The following is a 26,249-nucleotide window of genomic DNA, read 5'->3' on the forward strand; positions in this document are numbered from 1 at the left end:
AAGACGAGTGCTCTCTTCGGATTAGGAAAAAGACGAGTGCTGTCTTCATGTCATATTTATAGGTATGGTTAAGGGCCGTTACATAAATTTCAGGAAGTTCAGTGGTATTTTGATTATTTCGGAAAATTGGGTCAAATATGTCAAACCGGGATTCTGGTATAATGACGGGATTTTGGATAAATAAATGGAGGGCAGAGATGCGTCTGACTATATAAAGTGATTTTGTGTATCTACTAATGAGATTAACAAAACAGAATTTTTTTTTTTTTTTATGAATGGAAAGTCAGAGGTATTTTTGATTGAAAATCGGTAGAGTGGGATTTTTTATCATTTTGGATCGATTGGTGGGGTTAAATTAGAATATTGGTGTGATGGAATCATAAATAGAGATGTTAGGGGACAAAATTTGGCATGTGAGTATTTTAAATATACGGTGGTAATGTCGGGTTGATCCCAAGGGTCAAGATCATGGGAATTCAGGTCAACAAGATAATTCAAAACTAAATCTCAGTATGATAAAAGGAGTAAAAGAGGAAATATTAGGTTGAAATTTCATGGGTAGATGTTTTAGTATGTTTAGAGTTAAGTGTTGTGGTCTGATTGGTTTAAATGTGTTTAGATAAAGGGGATCTGGGTTATGGGTGTTTAGACTAATGAGAGGGTTCAAAACAGAATCTTAGTTTGATGAAAGAATAAACAGAGAAGTCTCGAGTTGAATTTTGATGAGTAAGTATTTTAGGATGTTTGGATTCGGATGGGTATATCTGATCTAATGAACAAGCTATAAATGAGGATTAATTGGAGTCATCAGTTTGGTATTGAACAAATTTTACAGTGAATTAAGGGCTTTTGGAATGAGAATCAGGTTCCTTAGGTTATTTTGGTCTTTTGAAGGGATTGAAAAGGTCTAATTGAGTGTTCGGAATAAATTGAGAGTTCAAGCGGTAGATCGAGTAAATTGGGTGGCTGCTAAAGTTTTTAAAATTTCCGTGTTGAATTTGTAATCAAAATATAAAATCTTAATTTAGTTTCTTTTATGGCCGGCTAACATGGCAGTAAGGCATTACATCCTCTCCTTCATACTAATTCGACCTTTTATACGAGTTTGCGATTGGGAAGAAGAAAAGATCAACGTTATTACGACGTGCGTATAAGTGGGGAGCAAGGTTTAGTTGAACGTTTTATCCGTTGAGCAGGGTGTAGAACCCGTGATAAAATTTCATGCTAGTATTTAAACACATGGGGCTCGCATTTTTTATAATGAGATCACTGACATAAAACATTATCATTGGTTTCACAGCCCCGTTAAACAACTGAAACGTTCAGCTAATCCGAATTTATAAATGGTAATTACAAAAGTCCATACATCCATGCCACGGGTAAATCCAGATTAGCTGCACATGATGGCTGGCCCGCTATGGTCCAGAATTCTCTACTTGGAATAAAATTTTTCATGTAAAATCCCCCCTTCTAAATTCCTCATTCCAATGGTTGGCCCCCTGTATAGGCCCATCCATACTTATTCTCCCTTTCCCATTCCACTTTAGGTTTTGGCTCCTTCATAAACAATTTCTAACTCTACCCCTGGTTGCAAGGAAAATTCACCCTATAAAAATGCTGGCCCCACATCACTACATCAGTCATATACAAACACTCCAGTGTCACTGATTTGGGACATTGTAATTGATTAAACCGCCATTAACACAGCCATATACTGATGAGGGGTGGTAGTAGTATCTTTGCAATGGTGATTGAAAAGGTGGATGTCCTTGGTCAGAATACCATCACTATGGATTTTCAAAATTTATCGATTGGTTTTGAAGCACAAGTCAATGGCTTAAATCCTTGGTCAGAATACCATGGTCGTATTATATCTTTTAGTAAAATCAAATGGATAAATACTAAAATAGTCATTTTAGGGCTTTAGAAATGTCTTATAATACATAGATTTATATCATATATTCATTAAGGGGGTATTATTTTTTTAGATTTTGAGAGTGGGGAAAGCCTATGTTATATTTTCAGATTTATGTGGAGACTAGACGAAAGTTTATTTTTTTGGGTATCAATTATTCGGGTAAATGATATACATCTCCTAAGTGGGTAAATAACTTTCCCGCATTGAGAGAAATTTGTCAACACTTGAATGGAACAAAAATGCCATTTTTAATAGTGGATTTTTATGGTTAAAATGGGCATTTCCTTATTTACATGATAATTTTCCAAGAAAAATTTACCTAGATAACTATATTTATCCAAATAAATAACTTACCAACAGGGCTTAAAGAAAGAAATGATTTAAAAACCATTTAAAATTACAATAAATTACAAGATAATTATGCACTACCTAAAAAGAATTGGTTGAATTGACAAAAATCTTGCACACGTAAAGTGCAAACTGCAAAGAATATCTATGTAATTTACCCTTTTTGTTCATGTTTTTTTTTTCTTTCCATTGGTGGTGTTTGTCAACGTAGGCTATCCATGGCTAGATTGACCAATTTCTGCTTTGGTATATCTTTTATGCCCCATCTTTAACTAACAGCACTGTCTCATCTCATGGATTTTAGCGTTTTCACCCACCCTACATCTTTTTCAAGTAGAATTGCAACTTGGGCGTGTTAGGATTGGAATTTTATCAAAATTTAAATGGATCCAACCCAAAGCTCGAACCACAAAATAATGGAAAATGTTAAATTGGGCATTTGGGCCAACCCGAGCCCCTATCTCCATTTCTCCAAGGATAAACATCATCTCTGTCGTCTATATACCATCCACATTTCCTTAATCCAGTCTTTACGTTAGTGAGAGAGTAAGAAAATGGTCTACATATTACATATCTAAGTAACAGATACAGTTATATACATACAGGTAATTAACAGATAACAAAAATTAATTAAAGCCCAGTAAAGCCACTAGCTCTTTATTGCTGGGTATATCACATATCCAAAGGTATAGCACGGAATTCTTTAAATTAGTTTTCTTGAAGTGTAATTTTAAGCACAGAAGCAGCTGTTTAATTGGATGAAAATCATCCCTGTCAATAGAATCAAATCAAAGGTGAATGGGGACATAAACAGCTGGAAGCCTGGAATTTGATTTGACAGTTTATTGATTAAATTTTTTGTCGCACCCAAGGACCCTGTTTAGGATCAACACATTTTAAATAATACTTTTTACAACAATAAACGCTATCGATCAGTGTATTGATGATCCAAAGTGTTAACTTGCTCAACATATCTTTTTACTTAGAGTACGATTGGTTAGCTCATGGCAACCCTTTTCGCTTACCTCTGCTTACGATCTCTACTCTTCTTCGTTCTTGTCTCAGTTTCGTTGGAGGAACAGAGCTTATTAAACTGTGATACGAATTCGCTAGATGCTTCTGGTTACCGGTGCAATGGTTTTGGATCACAGGACAAGTGCGGAACGTTCGCAGTGTTCCGCACCAACTCGTATTACTCGTCTCTTTTCAATCTGAGTTTCTACTTGGGCCTTAATCAAACAGCAATTTCTGAAGGAAGTGGGTTCTCTGCTGACACCGATTATCTTCCACAAGGACAACCTTTGCTGATCCCAATCGACTGTGAATGTAATGGAGGAGGTTTCTATCGGGCCAGAGTTACCAAGACCACCATTAAAGGTGAGAGCTTTTATGGGATAGAAGAATCACTGGAGGGCTTGACAACCTGTAAAGCCACTAGTTATGAGAACCCAAGCATCTCACCGTGGGGTCTCCAAGAAAGAGTGCAGTTGATGATTCCACTCAGATGTGCCTGCCCATCGCCATTTCAACTTAGCCAAGGAACAAGGTTCCTACTGTCTTATCCTGTGTGTGAAGGTGATACTGTTTCTAACTTATCCTCCAAGCTCAATACTACTATAGAAGCAATAATCTCTGCAAATAACAGATCAAACGACTTTAACATGAAGAGTTTGGTATCGGCTTCAACTCTTCTGATCCCACTTAACAACAGACCAACTCTTGCTCCTCTTTTGGATTACCCCAGTGTTGGCATACCAGTCGTTGATCCACCAAAGGTTCGATCCAAAAGATCAACATTGTGGAGGGTTGGAGTTTACATTGCAGTTAGTGGGATAGCAATAGGTGTCAGTGTTGCAATTGCAGCAATAATCCTGGTGATCCGACGGAGAAGGAAGAAGAAGCCAAACTTTTGCAAGACCGGAGATATGGAAGTACAAGAGCAAAGTATAAGAACTCTCAGATATAAAAAAGAGTTCTTTGAGGATCGCCATGACCGTCATCTCGTTAGCCACAGAGGCGACACCACACATCATAAATTGATCTTAGAGACATACACCATTGAGGAGCTAACAAAAGCCACTGAGGATTTCAGTTGGAATAATCTCATTGAGGGATCCGTGTTTCAAGGCCGCCTTAATGGGAAGTATCTGGCAATAAAGCAAATACATCTAGAAACCATATCCAAGGTCGACTTTGGGCTTTTCAATGATGCCAATCGTAGTCACCCTCACATATTTCGGCTGTTAGGAACCTGTTGGAACGGCGGAACCGAATCATACCTGGTATTCGAGTTTGCCAAGAATGGGTCCTTGAAGGACTGGCTTCATGCTGGGTTGGCAATGAAGAGCCAATTCATTGCTTCCTGTTATTGTTTCTTGACCTGGACCCAAAGGTTGTGGGTGTGTCTTGACGTAGCCATTGCCTTACAGTATATGCACCAAATCATGCACCCCAGCTACGTGCACAGGAATATAAAGAGCAGAAACATCTTTTTGGACGAAGAATTCCACGCAAAGGTTGGAAATTTTGGCATGTCGAGTTGCACCGAAGATGAGTTTGAGGAACTGCAGTCTACTTCCACTCCCCCCACCTATTGGATCAAAGGTTATCTAGCACCTGAGTATCTTCAACACGGTACTATATCTCCGAGCATCGATATATTTGCCTATGGGGTGGTGTTGTTAGAGGTCTTATCCGGTCGAACTCCAATAACCAGAGCCGACGAGAAGGAAGAAGATAATTTCGGCTTTCAGAGAAGATTAAAACAATTTTAAGGTCGGATGATGGGCGAGCTGATGGCCTGGATGGACCCAGCATTGGGGAATAATTAATCGTTCGACTCGGCGGTTACATTGGCTAATCTCGCAAGAGCGTGTGTGGAAGAAAACCCATCTTCGAGACCGAGTGCGGGAAACATAGTCGACAAGTTACAAATAATGGTGGATGAATTTCCTGATGGATAGGAAACAACGACGCTCTTCCAAACCCGAAACAAAAGAAGTTTCAATCAACTAGTTCTAGTTGTACCTTAGGCGTATCAAACAGTAGTCAATCGAAATGTGTATTGAAGTACTATTACTTGCCTTGGATGGAATAGATGCCTCCTTTTAGTATGAAAGTAACAGTAAATCGAATACAAGAGCTATCAACGAAGTCCAGTGGAGCATTTTGTCGAACGCGTTCTCGTTTAATAATTGATAACCAGATGTCATAGACAAATGACGATAACCAAGCGCGACCACCAGATTCTGGAATGTCATGTATACGCGATGCCAAGAACCATAGATAATGAGATGATTGATTCCCCACCATCTAAACTTTTTAACTTCAGAACGCGTTTTGAGGTTGAAAACTTGGAACGAATGCTTCTAACCACGCCAAAAGCTGAGGTCAGTCCTGAAATCAACGGGTTAACTTTGGCTGTTGGGGCCCAACAGGCTGTTGAGACAGTTCCGTTCTGGGCATACAGGGCAATTCACCATTAACGCCCATGCTTTGGTTTTTAGTCAAAATAAATTAAGACGTAATCATTAATTCACCCATTCTCATTATAACGTCTCATTTCCAAAAATTCTCTCAACAGGGTAGGCTGTTGGCCCCCAACAGCTAAAATTTTTCTGAATCAACTATGCGAGAAAAAACTTTAGCTGTTAGGGGCGAACAGTTTATGCTGTTGAGAGAATTTTTAGAAATACTATTTTATCATCCAAATGGGTAAATTAGTAATTATATCTTAATTTATTTTTATTAAAAACCAAAGCATTGACGTTAATAGGTGAACTGCCCAGAACGTGCTCAACAGCCTATGTTGTTGGGCCCTCACAGCCAAAGTGTACATTAAACACCTCCTTATTTATTTATTTATTTATTTATTTATTTTGATATAATAATTAATTATTCTCGCCACAAGTTTGCATTATTAATCTGCTCTAAAAGTAAATACTACTTTATTTACCAAATAAAATAAATTATTGTAAATACCACTTTAATAACAAGGGGTTTTTATTGATTATTATCTGTAACTGTTTTGTTACGTAGTTTTTTCCTTATATTCATTTTTAAATAATATAAAAGAAGCCAATTAAGGGAGTTTTAGAAATGGAATTATGGAAATTAGGAATATTTTAAAAATAATATTATAAAAAAATTGAGGCTATTTTAAAAATCGGACTATGTGTTCTTAGAATTTTGAAATTTTGAAAAAGAAAACTTAAGGACATTTCAAAAATTAATAAAAAAAAGTTAATAATTTATCAGATTCACAAACCCAGATTTGGGTGTCAATGGACTGGTTTTGAATTAGACCCCATCCAAATTAAAATCAATTAGGACAGATTGGGCGGACCACATATTGAATTGAACCAGTCCAAATTTAATGGTCCAAAGTATTTAATGGATAATGGATTGGACTGGACCTGGTCCATTTGTAATGGATTTATATTAGATTGGGTCAGATTAAGCCAATATCCAGTGCATTGATAAAAGATAAGAGTACATGTGTCAATGGACCGGGTTTGAATGGGAACCCGTCTAAATTAAAAACTAGTTTGAATAGATTTGGCAGTCCAGACATTGACTTGGACTGATCCAAAATCATCTAAAACATTCATAGGAATGGATTAGACCGGATCCATCTGTAACATACTTATATTGGACAAGATTGGAATGGACCTGGTCCATCTGTAATGGACTCGTATTGGACAGAATTGGATTGGACCAAATCTGGTCCAATTGGCACTCCTAAACTCAGCTCCCAATTTAGGGGATCCCTATCTACCCTGTTTAACATTGGGGAAAACCGGCCCCACTTGAGGCGCAATGGAAAAAATTGCCATCACTTAGTTGTATTATTAAAATATAGGGTAAAATACAAAAATCTCCCTTCAAGTTTGTGACAATCATAAACACTTCATCTTTAGTTTCATTTTAACAAGCACTTCCCTTGAACTTTTGAAAAAATCAACACAAGCCTCCGTGGAAGAATATTTATCATTTTCTCCTCTTTCAATCTCCCATTCTTAAAACTCCATCAACTCAAGAAAAGGTAGCAACCACCGTTGACTCTTTCAGCCCTGAAACTTACTCCAGTCAAGAAGGGAAACAAGATTTGACCACCGGAAATTGTCTGGTGGAGAAGTGAGGCAACTTTTCTGGTTTATGCACAGGAAAACGCAGATAAAATTTGAGCTTTAGCTATAGATTGGAAGGTGAACTATTGCAGGTGATTGTTCTTCACCGGAAGGCTGGCCGAGAAGTGTGTTAATCAACTTAAAGGCCACCTAATCTTTTAATCACATCGTGGATTTATGATACTGGTTTTCTAGCGAAAATACCAAATGATGAATTCTTGGGTTTGATTGCATATCAGAAATAAAACTAATTGTTACACTGTTCAACATTTCCCCCTATTTAGCTTTTGGGTTTTATGTATTTATGGACACTTTTGAATGAATCTTTTTTCTCATTTTGGGTCATACGAAATGTCATTTAGTGAATCTCTAATTTAGTTTTTATGGGCTTCAATGAATTTGTGCTTTTATTATTTCTGTGCTTTTGGATTCAATGAAGCATAACTCTGTTTGGTCCCCAATTTTTTATCGGTTGGCTGCTGGTTACTCAACTTACAAGCCACTAATGATGCTAGTAACACCTTCAAAATAAAGCGTTAACATATTACAGCACTGAAGAGGAATAGATTTCTTGTCCTTGGGAGCCTTGGTTATTTTTCAATGTGGTAGTGGTGAGAGTACTCGCATCTATTTGTGAAATGCAATCCTCATAGCAAGAGAAATGGGAAAAAAAACTTTGGTGAGAAATTGCTCGAGGGGGGAATTAGATATTGTAGACAATGAAGAACAGTTACCGGTAAAGAATAGTGACTGGTAAAGAACGGTTTACAGAAAATGGGAAATATTCCTAGGTGAATGGAATATTTTGAATGATGGTGCCATGCAAGTGTTTAGTGGTATTAGGGTTTAAACTTTATTCTTTTGCTTTGAAAAAAGGCTCATAAAATCACAAGAGTTATGTTAATTGAATGAGAACATCTTTAGAATTTTAATATATTTTCAATGATGCCCTGACAAATAGTCAGGGGTAATTTTATGTTTTCCGTCTGGATTAGTGACAGAAGGAAGGTTTCTGTTGATTTTTTCAAAAGTTTAGGGAAATTATTTGTTAAAATTAAACTACAGGAAAGGTTTTTATAATTGTCAGAAATTTCAGGGTAGATTTTTGTATTTTACCCTAAAATATAATACATATTACAAGTGATTTATGTAACATTAACGATTGTGGATTCAAATTAATTTCAAAATCCAAAAGCTATGCAAAAGTAGAGTGAATTGATGATTTATATATCAACAGCCTTTCATGCATGTGTGATGAGGAGTCATACAACAACAAACAAATACAATAATTTGAATCCACTCAACATTGCAGCAGAAAAATAAAGTATTTGTAATTAATCAATCAATTATGCATCATAATACAGAATTCGTCGAAGCTAAGCATGCCATCGTCATTGAGATCAAACCGAGTAATCATGATGCTACATTCATCCATCGGCCTCGACATGCCTAATCGACTAAGCATCCTTTTCAAACTCTTGGCTGTAATGAACCCAGAACCATCCATCTCATACATTCCAAAGGCTTGTTTCATATCCCTCATCTTCTCCTCTTCTCCTTCAGCTTCCATTAAACCAACGAAATCCTCCAACTCCAGCATTCCGTCTCCATCTGAGTCCAGGGACTCAATCACCGCGTCAGACTCTTCCAACAACAACTCCCCACCTATTCTCATTACACAAGCCTGCAGCTCAGAGGGCGAAATCTTACCGTCTCGGTTCTCGTCAAAGTAGTGGAAGACACTTTCGTATCGGTTGACGTCGAATTTATTCATTTCTGAGGAAATTGGATTGGAGCGGAGTATAGAGATCGAGAGTGAGAGAGAATTAACGAACTTGCAATGAGAGTCTGCGGCGATGAATGTTGCAATTGAAGAAATATATTTATATGCATGCATACATCAGTTTCTCTGTGGCTGACCGCGTCTCTGTTACAGGAGAGGGAGAGGAATCTGCTCGACCTTTACGAAGAAGATGCGTCCGATAGCGAAGAAATCAGAGACGAAGACGAATTAAAAGACTGAACCGGATACGACAAGATCAATTCCGTCTAGGTGGAATTCGCATCGATTCCCACGCAGCTGCGAATCACACGCGCCCCACATCACATCCCAACCGTGTGAGTTGAGAATGGGGGAAAAGCGAGTTTTTCCGCCCCTCCTTCCATGAACTAATCAAGCGTCCTCCACGTAACCAGGATCGTATTTAATGCTTCAACATTTTTTCTTTTTTTATAAAGATGGTAGGTAAAGGTCGTAGAAGGTGAAATTGAAGATGAGGGTCGCTTGAATATTATTAGGAGTGAAATTGAAGGTGCCAATTCGGATTTTTGCTCTGAGACTTTACCAGATAGCATGGTTTAAGTAGTAGGTGGCTACATGTTTTTATTTCAGGGTCAAAAAGAGCCAAATTAATTCATCAGTTTTTTAATTTAAATCGATATCTTAGTCAACCACCGCTTTTCATACATGGTAAATCACTCGTGGTTTCCGTCCGATAAGGAGTTTTTACTGTTCAGTACACCCCTTAAAGTTTCTTACAAATTTAAAATTTGTACCATTGGAACAGTGAGATTTATTATTGTGCCCCTGCTAAAATGTCAATTCATTTATGATTCAAAGGCTTCGATTTTTGTTGTTTCAGCACTGCACGGCAGTAGGATAGCGTCATAGCAAATGTCGTTGGAGGGCCAGGTGGGGTGGGGTGGGGTGGGGTGGGCGGGAAATGAAACAAACTTCAACGAGATGGTGAATCTTAAGGTTGTGTTTGGTTTGAAGTAAAAAGTAGGAAAAGGAAGAGAAAGTTAGGAAAATCTTTAGGTTTCATTTGGTTTGTGGGGATGAAGATGTTCTCATAAAATATGAGGAAAAAATGGGATGTAAGATCCCAAATTTGTGTAATCGGGGTCGCACCAAAACAGTGCAATTCCGATGGGAAAACTCGAGAAAATCATTTAAAGGGATGTGTCTTCTTCTTCTTCAACTAGAATAGGGCGACAAACCTCCCTACCACAGACTAGAGGTGATGGCAAACAGTCCCCTTCCTTTCAACAGCAGCGATGAACCAATGATGAAGAGTCTCCTTACCACAGGCCAGTGGCGATAGCAACGACGAACAGTCCCCACTCCTTTTGACAATGGCAATGAACTAGATACTATTCATTGCCTTCCCTGTTAAAATAGAGGCGGCGACAGTGGTACAATCCTTCACTGTTTACTTCACTATGCGGTAGCAATGAATCAAATCTATTTCTTTCTCTGATTGCCATTTTCTTCACCCCTTTGCATTTTCCTCTTTCTCTAGTCACCGCTATAACTCTTGGTAGCGGCGATCTGCCTTCTCAGCACTCCCATCTCTCTACTTTTCCTTCTATTTTCTCATATAAATCAAACAATAGAAAGATAAATTTTTACACCATCCCATCCCATATTTTCCCATAAATCAAACGGAGCCTTACAAACCTTGTATAGATTTTCATGTCTATCCCTTCCTTTCCCTACTTTTTCCTAGCCTAAGTGAATAAAAGCCAAAAATCTAATAAAAATATCTAAGGTGAACAGTGCACTGAACTCTAAACACTGCAAAAAATTACCCAACCCAACTCCCCCCCCCCCCCCCACCCCACACCAAAATAAATATCGCCCCAACGTGACAACCAATCGCAATATTATTGCTCTTTCTAATAACCCCTCGCCCACATTACACCTATAGGCTGTAGGCGGAGTCCTTTGCGTCCATTGAAGAAATTGGCATGATCCTTTAGCTGGCCTGGCCTCAACTCATCATCTGAGGGGGACTCCCAGACAGACAGTGATTACAATTCTCACAGATGCAGCTGCCATAGCACCGTATAGAATCATAGGTAAGAAGAAAGACATCTGCTTTTCCCATTTCTTCCAACAACATAACAGTGCTGTTCATCACTTGGCTAAGATGGCAGCTGTAGACGAAGTCGATATCTTTCGTTCTGTAAGCATTCCCGTGTATTCACAGCATCGTCAACTCTATGTGTTTTGACTGGCACTGGAAGTAGCACCTGTTATGTATTTTGATCGTTCACACACACACACACAAAAAGTTATGTATTTTGTTTTTGATCTTAAATTCAAGAATGAAATCAAATAACAGCAACCAAATTAGTGGGGTTGGAAGCTGCGACATTACAAATCCTAATTATTTCCCCATGACGTGGTGAATCAAGTGGGAACTCAACCATAGATCGGTCAAACTACCACCCACGACTCATAGTTCCAAATTAATGAAAGCAAAAGCTTAACCATACCGGTATTTATCAAGGTCAGAATCTTTCGGGGTCTCATGCACAAGTACTCCATCTGTCATGTACTGTCCAAATTAGAATGTCAGAGTTTAGCTCGAAAAAGAAAAAAAAAACGAGCATATGGATGGAGTACATACATAATCAATTGGTTAAACTATTTTATGGAACAACAAAAACATCATCATAGAACAATTAATTTTGCCTCACAAAACTCTGAATAATAAACAAGATATTAGAAAAAATATGAAATCAGATCGGCTGATTACCTTTATAATGATATTTGACCCAATGACATCCTCAAACTAAATAGAATAACCAACTCTATCACCTAACTCAGTTTCCATCTTCTCAGTCCTCGCTCACACTACTTTTGACTGCAACAAGTCTTGGTTGAGTGTAAGCAATAATTCCAGTACCAGGAGTAGTGTATCCATCTTCAAGCAAATACTATCAAGAATATCTATACATTAGAAAGCATGGAAAAAAGATGATTGAAGCTCTTATTAGATGTGTAATCATGAAATAATGGTTACTGGATGATTGTCAAGAATATCTCATGCTACGCGTTTTGGGGCTGAAATGTATGTTTTTGGCCACGCCACGATTAATAATAGCTGTCTAGCTGAGGTCAGGCCTGAAATCAATTATTGCGAGAAATAGAACACTAAAACACCTCTTTATTTATTTATTTATTTTAATATAATAATTAATTATTCTCGCTACAAGTTTGCATTATTTATTTACCAAATAAAGTAAAGTATTGTAAATACCACTTTAATTGTTATCTGTAACTGTTTTATTACGTAGTTTTTTTTCTTGTATTCATTTTTAAAGGGATAATAAAAGAAGCCAAGTTGTAATGGCAATGGGGTGAGTTCAGCTTCTATCGGTGCAAGACCCGCTTGAACAGTCTTTACGGCCTTCGATTGGGAATATTTCAATTGTCAATGTAATTTATTTCATGGAGAGATATTTCCGATGTAAAATAAGGTTGTTCGTAAGGTCTTAAATTAATTAAAGCCAAACACACCATCTCTTGCCTAATCTAGACTGCCCCGTTTCCACCCATAACCAAAGATGGTGTTTGGCATCGATACGTTTCAGGGACAATTCATTTCTGCTGAGGTGGCAGACATGATACATCAGCAAATAAATGGAACGTACCGGCCAAAAAAACACTCTGGAAAGGCTATTTTTTTTAGGAAATGGTCGAAAAATGATTCTGCCTCAATATTCAGGAATGCACTATTCAGTTGAAACGACTTTTTGACGTGTTTCTTGAATCTCTCCACCAATTCAACAACGTTTGTCCTACATGAATCCTGCTAGTATCTGAGTTGGCAATTAAGCCACATCAGTTTAAAGGTGTTACGGTACATCACATCTCACCGTAAACACATCAACCCTCCCAAAACCCATTGAGAGGGTTTCTCCTTCTTCCTCCTCATTACTCTGCTCGCCAACCTCTCGAACCATCTACAAGAAGGTAATCCATGGAGATTATTTTGCTGATTCGCCGTTGCCAGACTTGTTTCCTGTTGCCAACCCTTTGCTGCTTATATCACATTTTTTGATGAATTAATGTAGAGTTTTGAATTTCTGTTTTCTGGAAGGCTGGGTGTGCATTTGGGTCGTACAAGGTCTGAATATCAAGGTTCTATTATAAACATCAAGAACCCAGGTTTGAGCTTAGATTTCTTACGCTTGGTGATTGCCTGTATCAATCCCAATTGAAGAGGTGCATCAGGCAAAGAAAAAAAAAAAGCAGATATTAAAAGAAGGTGGCACATTAAAGATGTTTGTGGTATTTGCTACAAAAATGTTTGTGAAGCTAGAAGTAAGGGAGTGGACTAATAGTTCTGAAAATGAAGAGTCCAGAGTTTTGGTTGGAACATGTTTCCATGGATGAGTTAAGGGACTAACGGTTCTGAAATTTTAAATGATTGAACTAATAGTTATGAAAAATTGTTAGGGATAGGATGTCCTATAGTTGGGTGAAGGCAAATAGAACTGATGAAGATTAGTTAGGGGTTTGCCCAAGTATTCTTGTTATTTGGCATATGAATTCATATGTTTTCTTGTGCTGCTTTGCTTGGGCTGAAAAGCCTGGTATCTAACTGGCCCACTGGATAGAGAGTTGACTGAATCTAGACCAGATTTCAGCTCTACATTGGAACTAATTGTTTATCAGAGTGGTTATTTACTTGAGTCATCTTTTTGGATCACCCCAGAATTTATTAACATGGTCTCTGGTAGTTGTTTTTTAGGACGTCTTAATTTTTCAAAAGATTTTTCTATACATATGTTTAAATCTTAGTTTTCCCTAAAAAATACAGGTTTTTAATATTATTTTTAATTGTATAATAGCATTTTATTCGTTATTTCAGTGATTAATAGCTGTTTAATAATCATTTATATGTGTAATAACTTTTAATAAAATTTATAATTTTATTTATCTGAATATTGAATGGATTTTAATATATTTTTGTTGTACACAAATTTGTAACAGTTAGATTATAATATGTATGTGCATCCTGTGCACATGCGTAGCATGGGGTAATGTGAACCACAAAAAAAACACTAAAGATAAACAGCTTACACTTACAGTCGATTCCAGTTGAAATGTTTCTTTCAGTACTGATGTGCCATGAAACACAATCAAACAGATCCCAAAACGTTTTTTGACCATTAGCCGATTCTTTAAGAAACGAATTGGCCCTGAAACGCATTGATGCCAAACAATCGCAAAATCCCAGCACCATATGGGAAAAAACAATGCTCTAGGAAATGCATGTTTGTTTGGAACCATTTTTTCATAAAAAATGGTACTCCAAACCACACTAGGAAAATTGAGAAGGTATAGTTTGGAGCAACACCAAATTTGGCGTTTTCTCAAACTGCAACTCATTACTACCAACGAGGATGTAATGTGGCAGTGACATGGACTTTTTATAATGGGTATCATTGCTGAAAACAAACATGGAGCAATGGTATCTGATGAAGGAAGATTTGGCCTGAGCTCACAGTTATGCAACACGTGGCAAAGGCAACAACTCGGCACAAAAGCACGCCTAAGGCGCGAGCGCCAAGGGAGAAACCAGCGGTCCAAACTCCCTACTAGGGGCCCGAACTCACCCTTGGCCCCAAACCAGACAATAATCCGAACTGGCCTGCATGTAACAGTTCGGGACACACCTCGCCGAACTGGCCTGCTTTGTAACAGTTCGGGACATACCTCACCGAACTGGATTGCCTTGTAACAGTTCGGAACACATTTCGCCGAACTGGCCTGCCTTGTAACAGCTCAAGATACACTTCGCCGAACTGGCCTGCCTTATAACAGTTCGGAATACACATCGCCGAACTGGCCTGCCTTAACAGTTCGGGACACACCTCACCGAACTGGTCTGTCCCACAGCAGTACAGGACATACCTCCGAACTCAAGACTTCGCCTCGCTCACCACTCCACTGCATCGCCCTCAGGACACCAAAACCAAACAAACCGTACTATGCCTGACACTGAGGAAGTACGTACCTAAGGGCGGCTTACCCGACTCACTTGGGATCTGATGCTTGATGACCGCACTCCAAACGGCCACTTGCCACCGCCTCCTGACACCGCCATCTCCAGTTACAGAGACGGTTCCGACAAAAGGCAATGACGGTTCTGTCCCAGCAGAAAGGATGACACCCGAACTGACAGATGCAAGGGTAATCATACCCGACTTTACAAGGGCTTCGGAGCGAGTGCGCGAAGTGGTTATAAAAGGCCCCTACCCCCAACAACAAGGTATGCGAACTTTGCGCCATCTGATCTATACTTTGCCTTTGAGAGATTACTAACTTGAGCTTCGGAGTTATCTCACCGGGTTCCCCTCGGGGTTCCCTCATCTTTCCCATTTCAGGCTCCCCGTCGCTCCAGCTCAGAGGCGAAATCGTTGACAGCTAAGACCGGCTGGATCGCGCTCCATCAATTGGCGTCGTCTATGGGAACGCTTCTAAAAGCCTCCCTCTAAATCTCTCTTACCTACCCTTCTTTCAAAAACTCCAACATCCATGGCCTCCTCCAACAATGTCGAACGTGGAACAGAAACAACCACTACCGGAGAGCAACTCAATGTTCCAGCGGTGTGCATTGGGTAGTTCACCATCCCCCTTTCAGTGGATGGGATCCCCAGTTTGAATGTGCCACAGGTAGTGGCGCCTCTGAACACTCCTTCGTTGAACATCCCTCTTCCACTCTCCATTGAAACGAACTTCGCGGAACCAACTACTGTCCCACAGGCAACCCGCTAGAACCAACTGGATGATCTAATGCAATGCATGCGGGCAATGCAGGCCCAAATGCAGCAATTCCAGTAGCACCAACTCCAGCAACACTAGGTATTGCACCACCTCTCCCAACACCATTATCAGCAATATTTCCCTCAGCTACCCTTAAACCAGCCACTGTTCCTCCCCCCCCCGGCACCCTGTTTCAAAGCCGGTCAAGGCCTCCCCTCAAGGTGGACAACCTCACCAAGGAGAAGCTTCCCGACCCTAGAACCCCCTAATAGTTAGGCCTCATCCCCGGGCCGAAAGCAAAGAAAGATCACCCCCACCTCGCAGCTCGCGGGTGGTTCAAGAACCTCGCCCACAAAGTCACCTCGGCGATCCAAGCCCGAGTTCCCACTCACGGAGAACCGGTTCAGCGTACTAGTAGCAGGCCAGCATTCCGGGCCCATCGAGCTCGGCAACACGGAAGCCAGCAGCGCCAGCACCAGGCCCACTCAAAGAAGGCTCAGGCGAAGTCGCCGAACTGCTACCCGTGTGCTACCCGAGCTCAGAGGCAAGGAAGAAACGAGCTCGGACAAGGTAAAAACCGTCCCCATTCTCTCAATTCCTTCCCCCCTTTCAGCAGAACTTCTGGGAGTCCCCTTGCCTAGAGATTTCAAACTCCCATCTTTGGACAAGTATGATGGGTCCTTTGACCCCAACAACCACGTCGACGCATTCCAGTCGCAAATGCACCTCGCTAGGGCCAGCGAGTCATGCATGTGTGTGGCCTTCACCACCACCTCCAGAGGGGTGGTCCGCACCTGGTACCAAAACCTAGCTTCCAGGTCAATAAGAAGCTGGGCCAAGTTCGTGCAAATCTTCACCGCACACTTTGTTACCAGCAAGAGGTGCCCCAGAACCGAGGAAAGTATCTTCGGGGTAATCCAAAGAGAGGGAGAACCCATCCAGAGCTACATCAAGCGGTTCAATGAAGCATGCTTGCAGATCCCTCGGTTAGACCCCGCGGTGCAGCTCACCACGGCCAAAAGAGGGGTGACGCACAAAGAATTCAAATGGCACATGGTGGCCAGCCAGCCAGCAACCATAGCCGACTTCCTCAAGCTCGCGGACAAGTTTATGAGAACAGAGGAAGAGATCAACTAGAGAGCCGAAGGCGGGGTTGATAAAAGAAAAAGAGAAGGTGAGCCCTCCAACCCCGGCGACAGAAGCCAGAACTGAGAGGCGAAGTCAAGCCAGTCGTCCTGAGCTCCCTTAGCAGTTCAGACGGATTGCACGCCGTTGAACACAAGGCAGACCGAGATCTTGATGACGATCAAGGATGCCCCCTACATAAAGTGGCCACCTCGTCTGAAGATCAACCCAAACAAAAGGAACAAAAATGTATACTGTAGTTTTCATAAAGATCACGGTCATAGCACCGAGCAATGTAATAATCTCCGCGATGAGATAGAGGGACTCATCCGTCGCGGGTACTTGAGAAATTTTGTACATTATGACAATAGTAATAAAGCAGGTCGGCAAGGGGAACACGGGAAGGATGCCCCTGAGTCGAGCAGCAGACCGGCCGAAGCCTTGCAGCGACCTCCCCCAGAAGAGAGGCCAATCCGGGGAACCATCCACGTGTTAGTGGGCGGTTCGGTGGTGGCAGGATGCACTTCGACAATAGCATGGACGTCAGTTCGCGAAGCAGCCCGAGAGGAGCAGAACCCTCCCAAGAGGCCGAAAACAGAAGAACCGATCTTTTTTACAGAAGACGACGCGCGAGGTGTTCACTACCCCCACGACGATGCACTCGTCATAAAGCTAAGGATCAGCGACTTCGAAGTCCGGCGCATATTGATGGACTTAGGTAGTTCGGCGGACATCCTATTCAAATCGTCATTCGACCAATTATAGTTGCAGAAAAGCGAGTTGAAACCCGCACACACTCCTCTGGTGGGTTTCAGCGGAGAGGAAGTTAGGCCCCTGGGGAAAATAAAAGTACATGTGGAAGTCGGCACATGGCCATGCGCGATAAGACTCAACCACGATTTTCTAGTGGTCCTGACCCCCTCCCCATACAATGCCATAATAGGCCGACCAATTACGCATATTCTACGTGCAGTGGTCACAACCTATTATCTGGCAATGAAGTTCCCAACGGACTTCGGTGTGGGAGTAGCGCGGGGCGACCAACTTGAGTCCCGCAAATGCTATGTTGCCACCCTAAAGGGAAAAACCAAGGCAGCCGACGACCTCGAACTGGAGCGGCCTGCGGAGCAGGGCGAGGAACGAGCTTCGCCCACTGAGGAAACAGTCGCAGTCCCGACCTTGGCTACAGATCCGGTGCAAACACTACAGATCGGTGCTTCCGTCAAGGAGCCTTTGTGAACTGAACTGGTAAGTTTCTTACTCCAAAATTTAGATATTTTTGCATGGTCCGCGGCGGATATGCCCGGTATTGACCCTGGCCTTATAACTCACAAGCTTAACACTGACCCTATAGTTAGACCCATTAGACAGAAGAAATGCAACTTAGCCCCGGAGCGTTGGAGGGCGGTCGACAAAGAAGTCGAAAAGCTCCTCGTAGTGGACTTCCTAAGGGAAGCTCATTACCTGAGCTGGGTAGCCAACCCAGTGCTGGTGAAAAAAGCTAACGGCAAGTGGCGCATGTGCGTCGACTACACCGACATTAACCGAGCTTGCCCAAAAGATTGCTTCCCCCTGCCCCAAATTGACCACCTAGTGGACGCAACCTCGGGACATGAGCTGCTAAGCTTCCTGGATGCATACTCAGGCTACAACCAAATCAAGATGGACTAGTTCGACGAAGAAAAAAACCAGCTTCATTACCGAGTTCGGCCTGTACTATTACAAGGTCATGCCATTCGGGCTAAAGAATGTTGGGGCGACCTTCCAAAGACTTGTACTATTACGTTAGTAAAATTCTACAGGGAGTAGAGACAAGATACTCGCAGATAGAAAAAATAGCATACGCACTGGTGACTTCAGCTCGAAAACTCTGCCCATACTTCCAAGCTCACATCGTCGTCGTCTTAACTGACAAACCCCTAAGACAAGTCTTGCTGAAGCCCGAGGTCTCCGGTCGGATGACGAAGTGGGCCATTGAACTCAGTGAGTACGATCTCTAGTACAAACCACAGACCGCAATTAAAGCCCAAGCTTTCGCAGATTTTATCGTCGAGTGCACTTTCAGCCTCGAACTCCCTCAACAGGTTGAGCCCGAAGTCCCCAGTTCGGGCAAACCCAGAGCTCCCAAGCCAATAGAGTCTGAACCTTGTGAAGTAGCAGCCAGTGTGGCATCTCTCCTGGTCAGGCGAAACACGAAATGGGATGAGGAGCCTTGGATCCTTAACGTAAATGGTTCCTCGAACTAGCAAGGCAGCGGGCCTAGAATAGTCTTATGCGGCCCATGCAGCACAAAATTGGAATACGCACCACTCTTTGAGTCCGCGACATCTAACAACGAGGCAGAATACGAAGCACTGATAGCCAGGCTAAACTTAGCACAAAAGGTAAGAGCAAAGCACTTGGTCATCTACAGCGATTCCCAGCTCGTCGTCAACCATGTTACGGCCGAGTATGAAGCACGCGAGCTCTCCATGATCGCATAATTGGAGAAAGTAAAAGAGGCCCTGCTCAACTTCCATTCACACTTCATTAGGCAAATCCCGAGGTCAGAAAACACTAAAGCCGACGCTCTGTACCAACTAGCCAGCACAAGACACAACAACATGAGAACCGTGTACATAGAGGACTTACCTCGGCCTAGTATTCTCGGTGGGGCAGAGGAGGTCGCTCCCATCCTCGAAGCAGAGCCAAGCTGGATCGACCCACTCGCGAGCTTCTTGCTAGACGGAACCCTCCCTGCATAATGCAATGCGGCCAAAAGGGTGCAGCGCTAGGCAGCCAAATACGTCATAATTGACAAACTGTAGTACCGACGGTCCTACACGCTCCCCTACTTGCGTTGCCTGCGACCTGCCGAAGCCGAGTTCATACTCTGCGACACTCATGAAGGTCTGTGCGGCGGACACTTGGGGGGCAGAGCTCTCGCCCAAAAAGCACTTCGACAAGGATACTACTGGCCAACGATGAAGGCAGAATCTGTCGAGCTCGTCAAAAAATGCGACAAGTGTCAGAAGCACGCCAATATCCACCATCAGCCTGCTTCTAACCTCAAATACCTCACCAGTTCATGGCCCTTTGCACAATGGGGCATCGACCTCCTGGGGCCATTCCCGCCAGTAACAGGTGGGAGAAAATTCTTTGTGGTGGTAGTAGATTACTTCACAAAGTGGATACAAGCTGAACCTCTGGCAACAGTTACAGCCCGAAACATACAAAACTTCTTTTGGAAGAACATAGTATGTCATTTCGGGTTACCTCGGGTACTAATCTCCGACAACGGCAAGCAGTTCGAGGATATCAAGTTCCAAGAGTGGTGACAGAACATGGGGATTCGACAGAACTTCACATCAGTCGTGCACCCGCAGGCAAATGGTCAGACGGAAGTAATGAATAGAGCCATCCTGCGTGGACTGACAGCACGTCTAGATCGAGCTAAGGGATTGTGGGCCGAAGAGCTACCAAGTGTTTTATGGGCTCATCGAACTACAGAAAAACCGCCACAGGAGAAACCCCCTTCAACCTCACCTACGGCACTGAAGCAGTGATCTCGGCAGAAATCGAAGTACCAACATTGCGACTAGAAACATATGACGATCAGACAAACAGAGATGAGCTACGTACCAACCTTGACCTACTAGATGAGGTAAGGGACCTCGCACACATCCGGACAGCGGCCTACCAGCAGCAGGTAGCTCGCTACTACAATGCCAGAGTAAAGCAGCAAAGCTTCCGGGTCGGCGACCTGGTCCTTCGTAAGATTATGGTGCCCGAACCCGACGTGGGCAAACTTGGACCAAACTGGGAAGGGCCCTATAAAGTAAAGAGAGCGCTCGGGGGGCATACGAGCTCGAAACCTTAGAAGGCAAACAAGTACCACGAGCATGGAACATTGTCAACTTAAGGCGATACTACTTATAAACCGCCAAGCGAAGTGGACGAAATCGCTACAAAGGCCTTAGGGCCATGACGCAAAGCCAGCAAGAGGAACCTCGGCGTAAGCAAGCAAAGAAAATTTGAGCATACTATCAGCTCGGCAAAAAATCAGTTCGCTACAAGAGCCTTAGGGCCGAAATAGGTCACGTAAGTACAATAACCCGGACAAGAAATAGTGGCATATTATCAGTTCGACAAAGAATCAGTTCAGGAAAAAGAACACTTTAAGCGAAAAGATTGTCTATTCCGTTGCAAGAAAAAGGAGAGTACATTGGCCATCAGAAGGCACTTAAAAAATAAATAAATAAATAATTTACATGCCCGAAGCTACTTCTTCCCCATTAGAAGGCACTTCAACAACACCTGAAGGCCCTGCCTCTCCTTCAGAATCTGGCTCGCCATCGGCAGCATTGGCCATCTCATGAGTTATACGCGAAGTAGATATAGCACTAACGTCAAGGTCGGCGTACGTGTTCCGGATCATCCACCGGCTCAGCTTGAATCTCCTTCTGTAAGAATCCACCATCAGGTCGTCAAAACGCGGAGAGGCAATATAGTCTTCAACGGCCTTCTTCTTGGCATCTTCAATACCTTGGGAAAAAATCTGCATTTTCTCCCTGATGTCCTCTTGAAGATATTCGACCTGATGCTGCAGGTCCAACCTCAAGTCTGCCATGTGCTTGACGACTACCCCCATGGCGTCAGCATCCCGCTGAGACATTGACTGCCTGGCCATGGCGACGCAAGCAGCCTCTTTGGCAGCATAAGTGGTCGCCTCAGTAGCTCGGGTATTCGCCTCGGCGGCACGGAAAGCCTCTTCGACAGCATGAGCGGTCGCCTCAGCAGCTCGCGCCTGTCACGAGCTCCTCTCCACCTGGGCTGCTAAGGCATGAATAGAAGAATTCACGTACCAAAAGAAAAAAGTGAGCGACAACAGCAAGGATAGAAAATGAAGAAGGCAGATGAAATCTGACTTACCACCATAGCATGTGTTACGACATGGCAGACAACCTGATTCAAAGGAAGATCGATCCACGCCGCTATCTCCTCGGGGAAAGTAGCCTCCCTACTCTTCTGAAGAGTGTAGTTCGGCGTCAGCACGCTCCTAAACTCCCCTTCAGCTCCCAAACCCGAGGGCCCAGCCCGCGTATGAGCGGACCCAGAGTGAGCAGGAGCACTGGAGTAGGCAGGAGCACCCGTGTGAGTGGTCTCAGCGTAAGGCGCCCCAGCCGCTTCATGCATCAGTGGAGTCACCTCGTGCTCCCTGGGCAGATCCTCCGGCGTGTGGCCTGGAACTTGAGGCTCCTCATTCGGAGGCAACTCGGTACGAGTTCACTTGGTGACCCACTTCCTCCTCTTCATGCCTTGGAATAGGCGCCCCCCACGAGTCCTCTCTGCGTCCATCACACCTGCAGAAAAGAGTTCGACATTAGAAAAAACGAAGGAACAAAACAAACAAGAAACCTCAAAGCTAGAAACCTACCCGAACTCAGGCCGACCGCAATAAGCTTGGCCTCCGTTAAGTACTGATGGCACTTTAAACCTTACCGTGCCCATTGCCGGAGGCCCTTCACCATCTCTTTATCAAGAGTGACACCAGAATCAGGAGCGGCCTCACCCCACCCGGTCTAAAAAGGCCACCCTTGTGCACTTCGCACCCCGAAGTAATCCCGCTTCCACGCTGGGACCTTATTAGGAAGTTCACACAAAAGCTTAAAGCCAGGGTGAGGAGACAAGTAATACGCCCGTCTTCCCCCAGGAAGTAAACCCGCTTGTTTCATGACCATTAAGATGGAGGAGAATATCTCCAAGTCTAAAGGGAAATTCTGTTCGCAAAAAAGGGAGACTGTCCCCACCAGGTTTCGAATAGAGTTCAGATGAAGCTAGCCAATGGTAACACCGAAGTGGTTTATGACTTCGACGAGAAGGGGGTGGAAAGGCAGTCGCAACCCCGCAGCGAGCTGCTCTCGAAAAATCACGATCTCATTAGGACCGTGTTCCCAAGGAAAGCTACTCGAAGGAATGAAATATGTATACCCCCCAGGTAGATTGTAAGACATAAGTATAGATTGGAGCCCCTTGGGCGTCATGGTCGAAGGACCAAACCTGTCTAGCATCCGACCTCGGCGAGAGGTAGACGCCAAACTGCCCGAAGCGGCTTGGCCTACGGGTTCATAGTCATCCTCAAGTTCCACCTCAGGATCACTAAGGCAGTCGGGGGATACGGCTCGGTTTGTAGAACCTACATCAGTCCTACTTGAAGAGTCGTCTGAGCTATCAAAGCTAGACATCGAGGAAAAGAGGTGGATTCAGGAAGGTACTCACCGGAAGAAAGTTTTGAAGGCTCCGGAAACAGGAACAAGCCAAAAACCTTGAAGCCTAAGTAACCAGCCTAGACGCGAACTGAAAAACTTGGACGCGAGTTCAAGAGGCAAACCATAGAAGTGACAAATCGACTGGGGTCCCCTACTATTTATAGCTACAGTAACCAAGAACAGACAGTGCAGATCAAAGACAATCTGACAGCCCGCATTCGCGCTGACCGCACGTCCCCTGAGATTGAGACGTGATTGGCGCACGTCCTTTCGAAAAGAGCGAAACGTCAGCGCACGTCTTTTTGAAATCGACGTCACACTGACACACGTCTTTCTGAAACTGACAATGCGCCGCACGTCTCCCTGCAACTGACAAAACCGCCAGTGCACGTCCCTTCAAAATGGTAGAGGCACGCTTTTCTCAAAATTGAAAGACCCGTTGTCACGTCACAGCTGCGCGATTTTTTAAAATTTAAAATAAACGCGCGCTGCCACGTCCGTCAACATTTATGAGCAGGAGGCACATCTCCCGCCTTTTGGACGCTCCAGAAAATCGAAGAACCCTGGCAAAGCACCTCGCATAGTCAAAATTCGAAGAACGGAACAAATCCACCTACCACCTCGCAAAACTCCCCGCGCCAGGGCAAGACCCTTGGCGCAAGGAGTGGGGGGCAATTGATGAAGGAAGATTTGGCCTAACCTCACAGTTATGCAACACGTAGCAAAGGCAACAGCTTGGCACAAAAGCACGCATAAGGCGCGAGTGCCAAGGGGAGAAACCAGCGGTCCAAACTCCCTACTAGGGGCCCGAACTCACCCTTGGCCCCAAACCAGACAATAATCCGAACTGGCTTGCATGTAAGAGTTTGGGACACACCTCGTCGAACTGGCCTGCCTCGTAATAGTTTGGGACATACCTCGCCGAACTGGCATGCCTTGTAACAGTTCGGAACACTTCGTCGGACTGGCCTGCCTTGTAACAGCTCGAGATACACTTCGCCGAACTGGCCTGCCTTATAATAGTTCAGGATACACCTCGCCGAAATGGCCTACCTTAATAGTTCGGGATACACCTCGCCGAACTGGCCTGCCCCATTGTAACAAGTGTTCTCTTCGCCACGCCTTCAAGTGCCAATCAGCATGCCTATAGCCACCACTCCAGCGTCCAAATGTGTGCCATGGGTGGGCTATGCATGTACTTTTGTATGGGAGATTTACAATGGCACTATTGTAATACTGTAGTATTCTTTTTCACATTTTTGATGTTTCTTATTGTCACTCCCCCAAAAGCTTAATGTACTCTTTGTGGGGAGGTAGGTAGTCAAGTGAGTTCATAAGCGTGTAAAGGTTAAGCACGAGATCCCCTCGACATTATATTGTGTGCTTGTGCTTGTCACTGATTATTGCAATACAAATAGCCTTTTGCTAATTCGCATTCCATCATGTTGCCTTTTTTTGTGTGTTTGCTTTGTTGCATTGGCTTACTCGCCCCTTTCGAGTGCCGCACAGGGCCCCAACAATTATCCCCGTGATAGTTGGTATCAGAGTAGGAGCTCCTCTTAAGCCATTCGACCCGCGACGTGAGTGACAGCATGAAGCACAACAAGGACATCGTGGTGAAGATCAAGCATGGACTCTCCACAGCCCATGAGGCTGATGATGTACCCGCCGATGACATCGGCAAGGACAAGGAACCGAAGCCCAGCAAACGTGAGATATCTTCCAACAAGCATGCAGTCATTGAGTTGCGCATGCTACGTTGCGAAGCCACCGTAGGTGAGATGCGAGACTCGATAGACGAGCTGCATCAAAACATGGAAGCCATGGACAATACACTGGTCGAGATTGAAGGTCACTTGAGTGGAGTCGTGACGAGGTTCGAGACATAATCAATGGCACGCTCAAGCAAATTTGCAGCACTGCGCGCCAACAAGAAGCAAGCTCCTCCAACTTGCAGGTCCAAGATAGGCTTGATCGTTTTCAAGCCCAGCTCGATGAGATGAAGAACGAGTGGGCAAACATGAAGAAGAAGCACCTCCACATCAATGGCCGCCCAGGCCTAGCTAGATGAAATGAAAGTGGAGTGGGCCTCAATGAAGTCAGCCGTATGTTCCTCCTCTGACACCCAAGCTCAATTAAAGGAGCTCAAAGCAGAATGTGCAATCCTGAAGAGGGCCATCGCTAATCCAACCAGCACTTCCTTTACACATACTCCCTCCCACATCAAGATTAGGGAGCCAACCCCCTATTCGGGAACCCGCAATGCAAGAGAGCTTGACAACTTCCTGTGACAAATGGAACAGTACCTTGTCGCCACCAATGTGACTGATGAAATGACTCAAGTACGTACTGCTACTATGTATTTGACTGATGTCACTATGTTGTAGTGGTGCAGAAGGTGTGTTGATATAGAACGTGGTACGTGTGTTATCCGTACCTGGGCTGACTTTAAAAGAGAGCTAAAGAGACAGTTCTACCCAGAGAATGTGGAATACCTTGCTCGTCGCAAGATGAAGAATCTCAAGCACGGCGACTCCCTCCATGACTATGTCAAAGAGTTTTTAGCCCTCACATTAGAAGTCACCGATATGTCAGACAAGGACTTATTGTTCAACTTCATGGATGGTCTAAAGCCCTGGGCCGAGCTCGAGCTCCAACGATGCAATGTTCAGGACCTTGCCTCCGCCATGGCCGTGGTCGAACAACTTAGTGAACAAAGATTGTCGGATGACGAAGGAAGCAAACCAGCCAGCCCGCGTACCACACATTTGAGTGGGGGAGATAGATAACCTAGTCCCCCGAAAGAGAAGCTACCCTTCAACCACAAGCCAGTCGAGCACCACAAGGGGAACCAGCCACAAGGAAGTCAAAACTACTACAACAACAGATATCAAGGGAGACCAAGCCATCCTCCCATT

At 43.6% G+C, this 26,249-nt stretch overlaps 2 pseudogenes; one reads left to right on the top strand and one right to left on the bottom strand.

Moving 5' to 3' along the window:
* Positions 1-3,270: 3,270 nt before the first annotated feature.
* Positions 3,271-5,335, top strand: LOC148853565 (protein LYK2-like; annotated as a pseudogene).
* A 3,402-nt stretch (positions 5,336-8,737) lies between these two features.
* Positions 8,738-9,169, bottom strand: LOC148853566 (calcium-binding protein CML37 pseudogene; annotated as a pseudogene).
* Positions 9,170-26,249: the final 17,080 nt, after the last annotated feature.

The sequence above is a fragment of the Nelumbo lutea genome, chromosome 4 (genome assembly GCF_056320005.1).
Source record: "Nelumbo lutea isolate HS-2025 chromosome 4, American lotus-T2T, whole genome shotgun sequence".
NCBI classification, from domain to species: Eukaryota; Viridiplantae; Streptophyta; class Magnoliopsida; order Proteales; family Nelumbonaceae; genus Nelumbo; species Nelumbo lutea.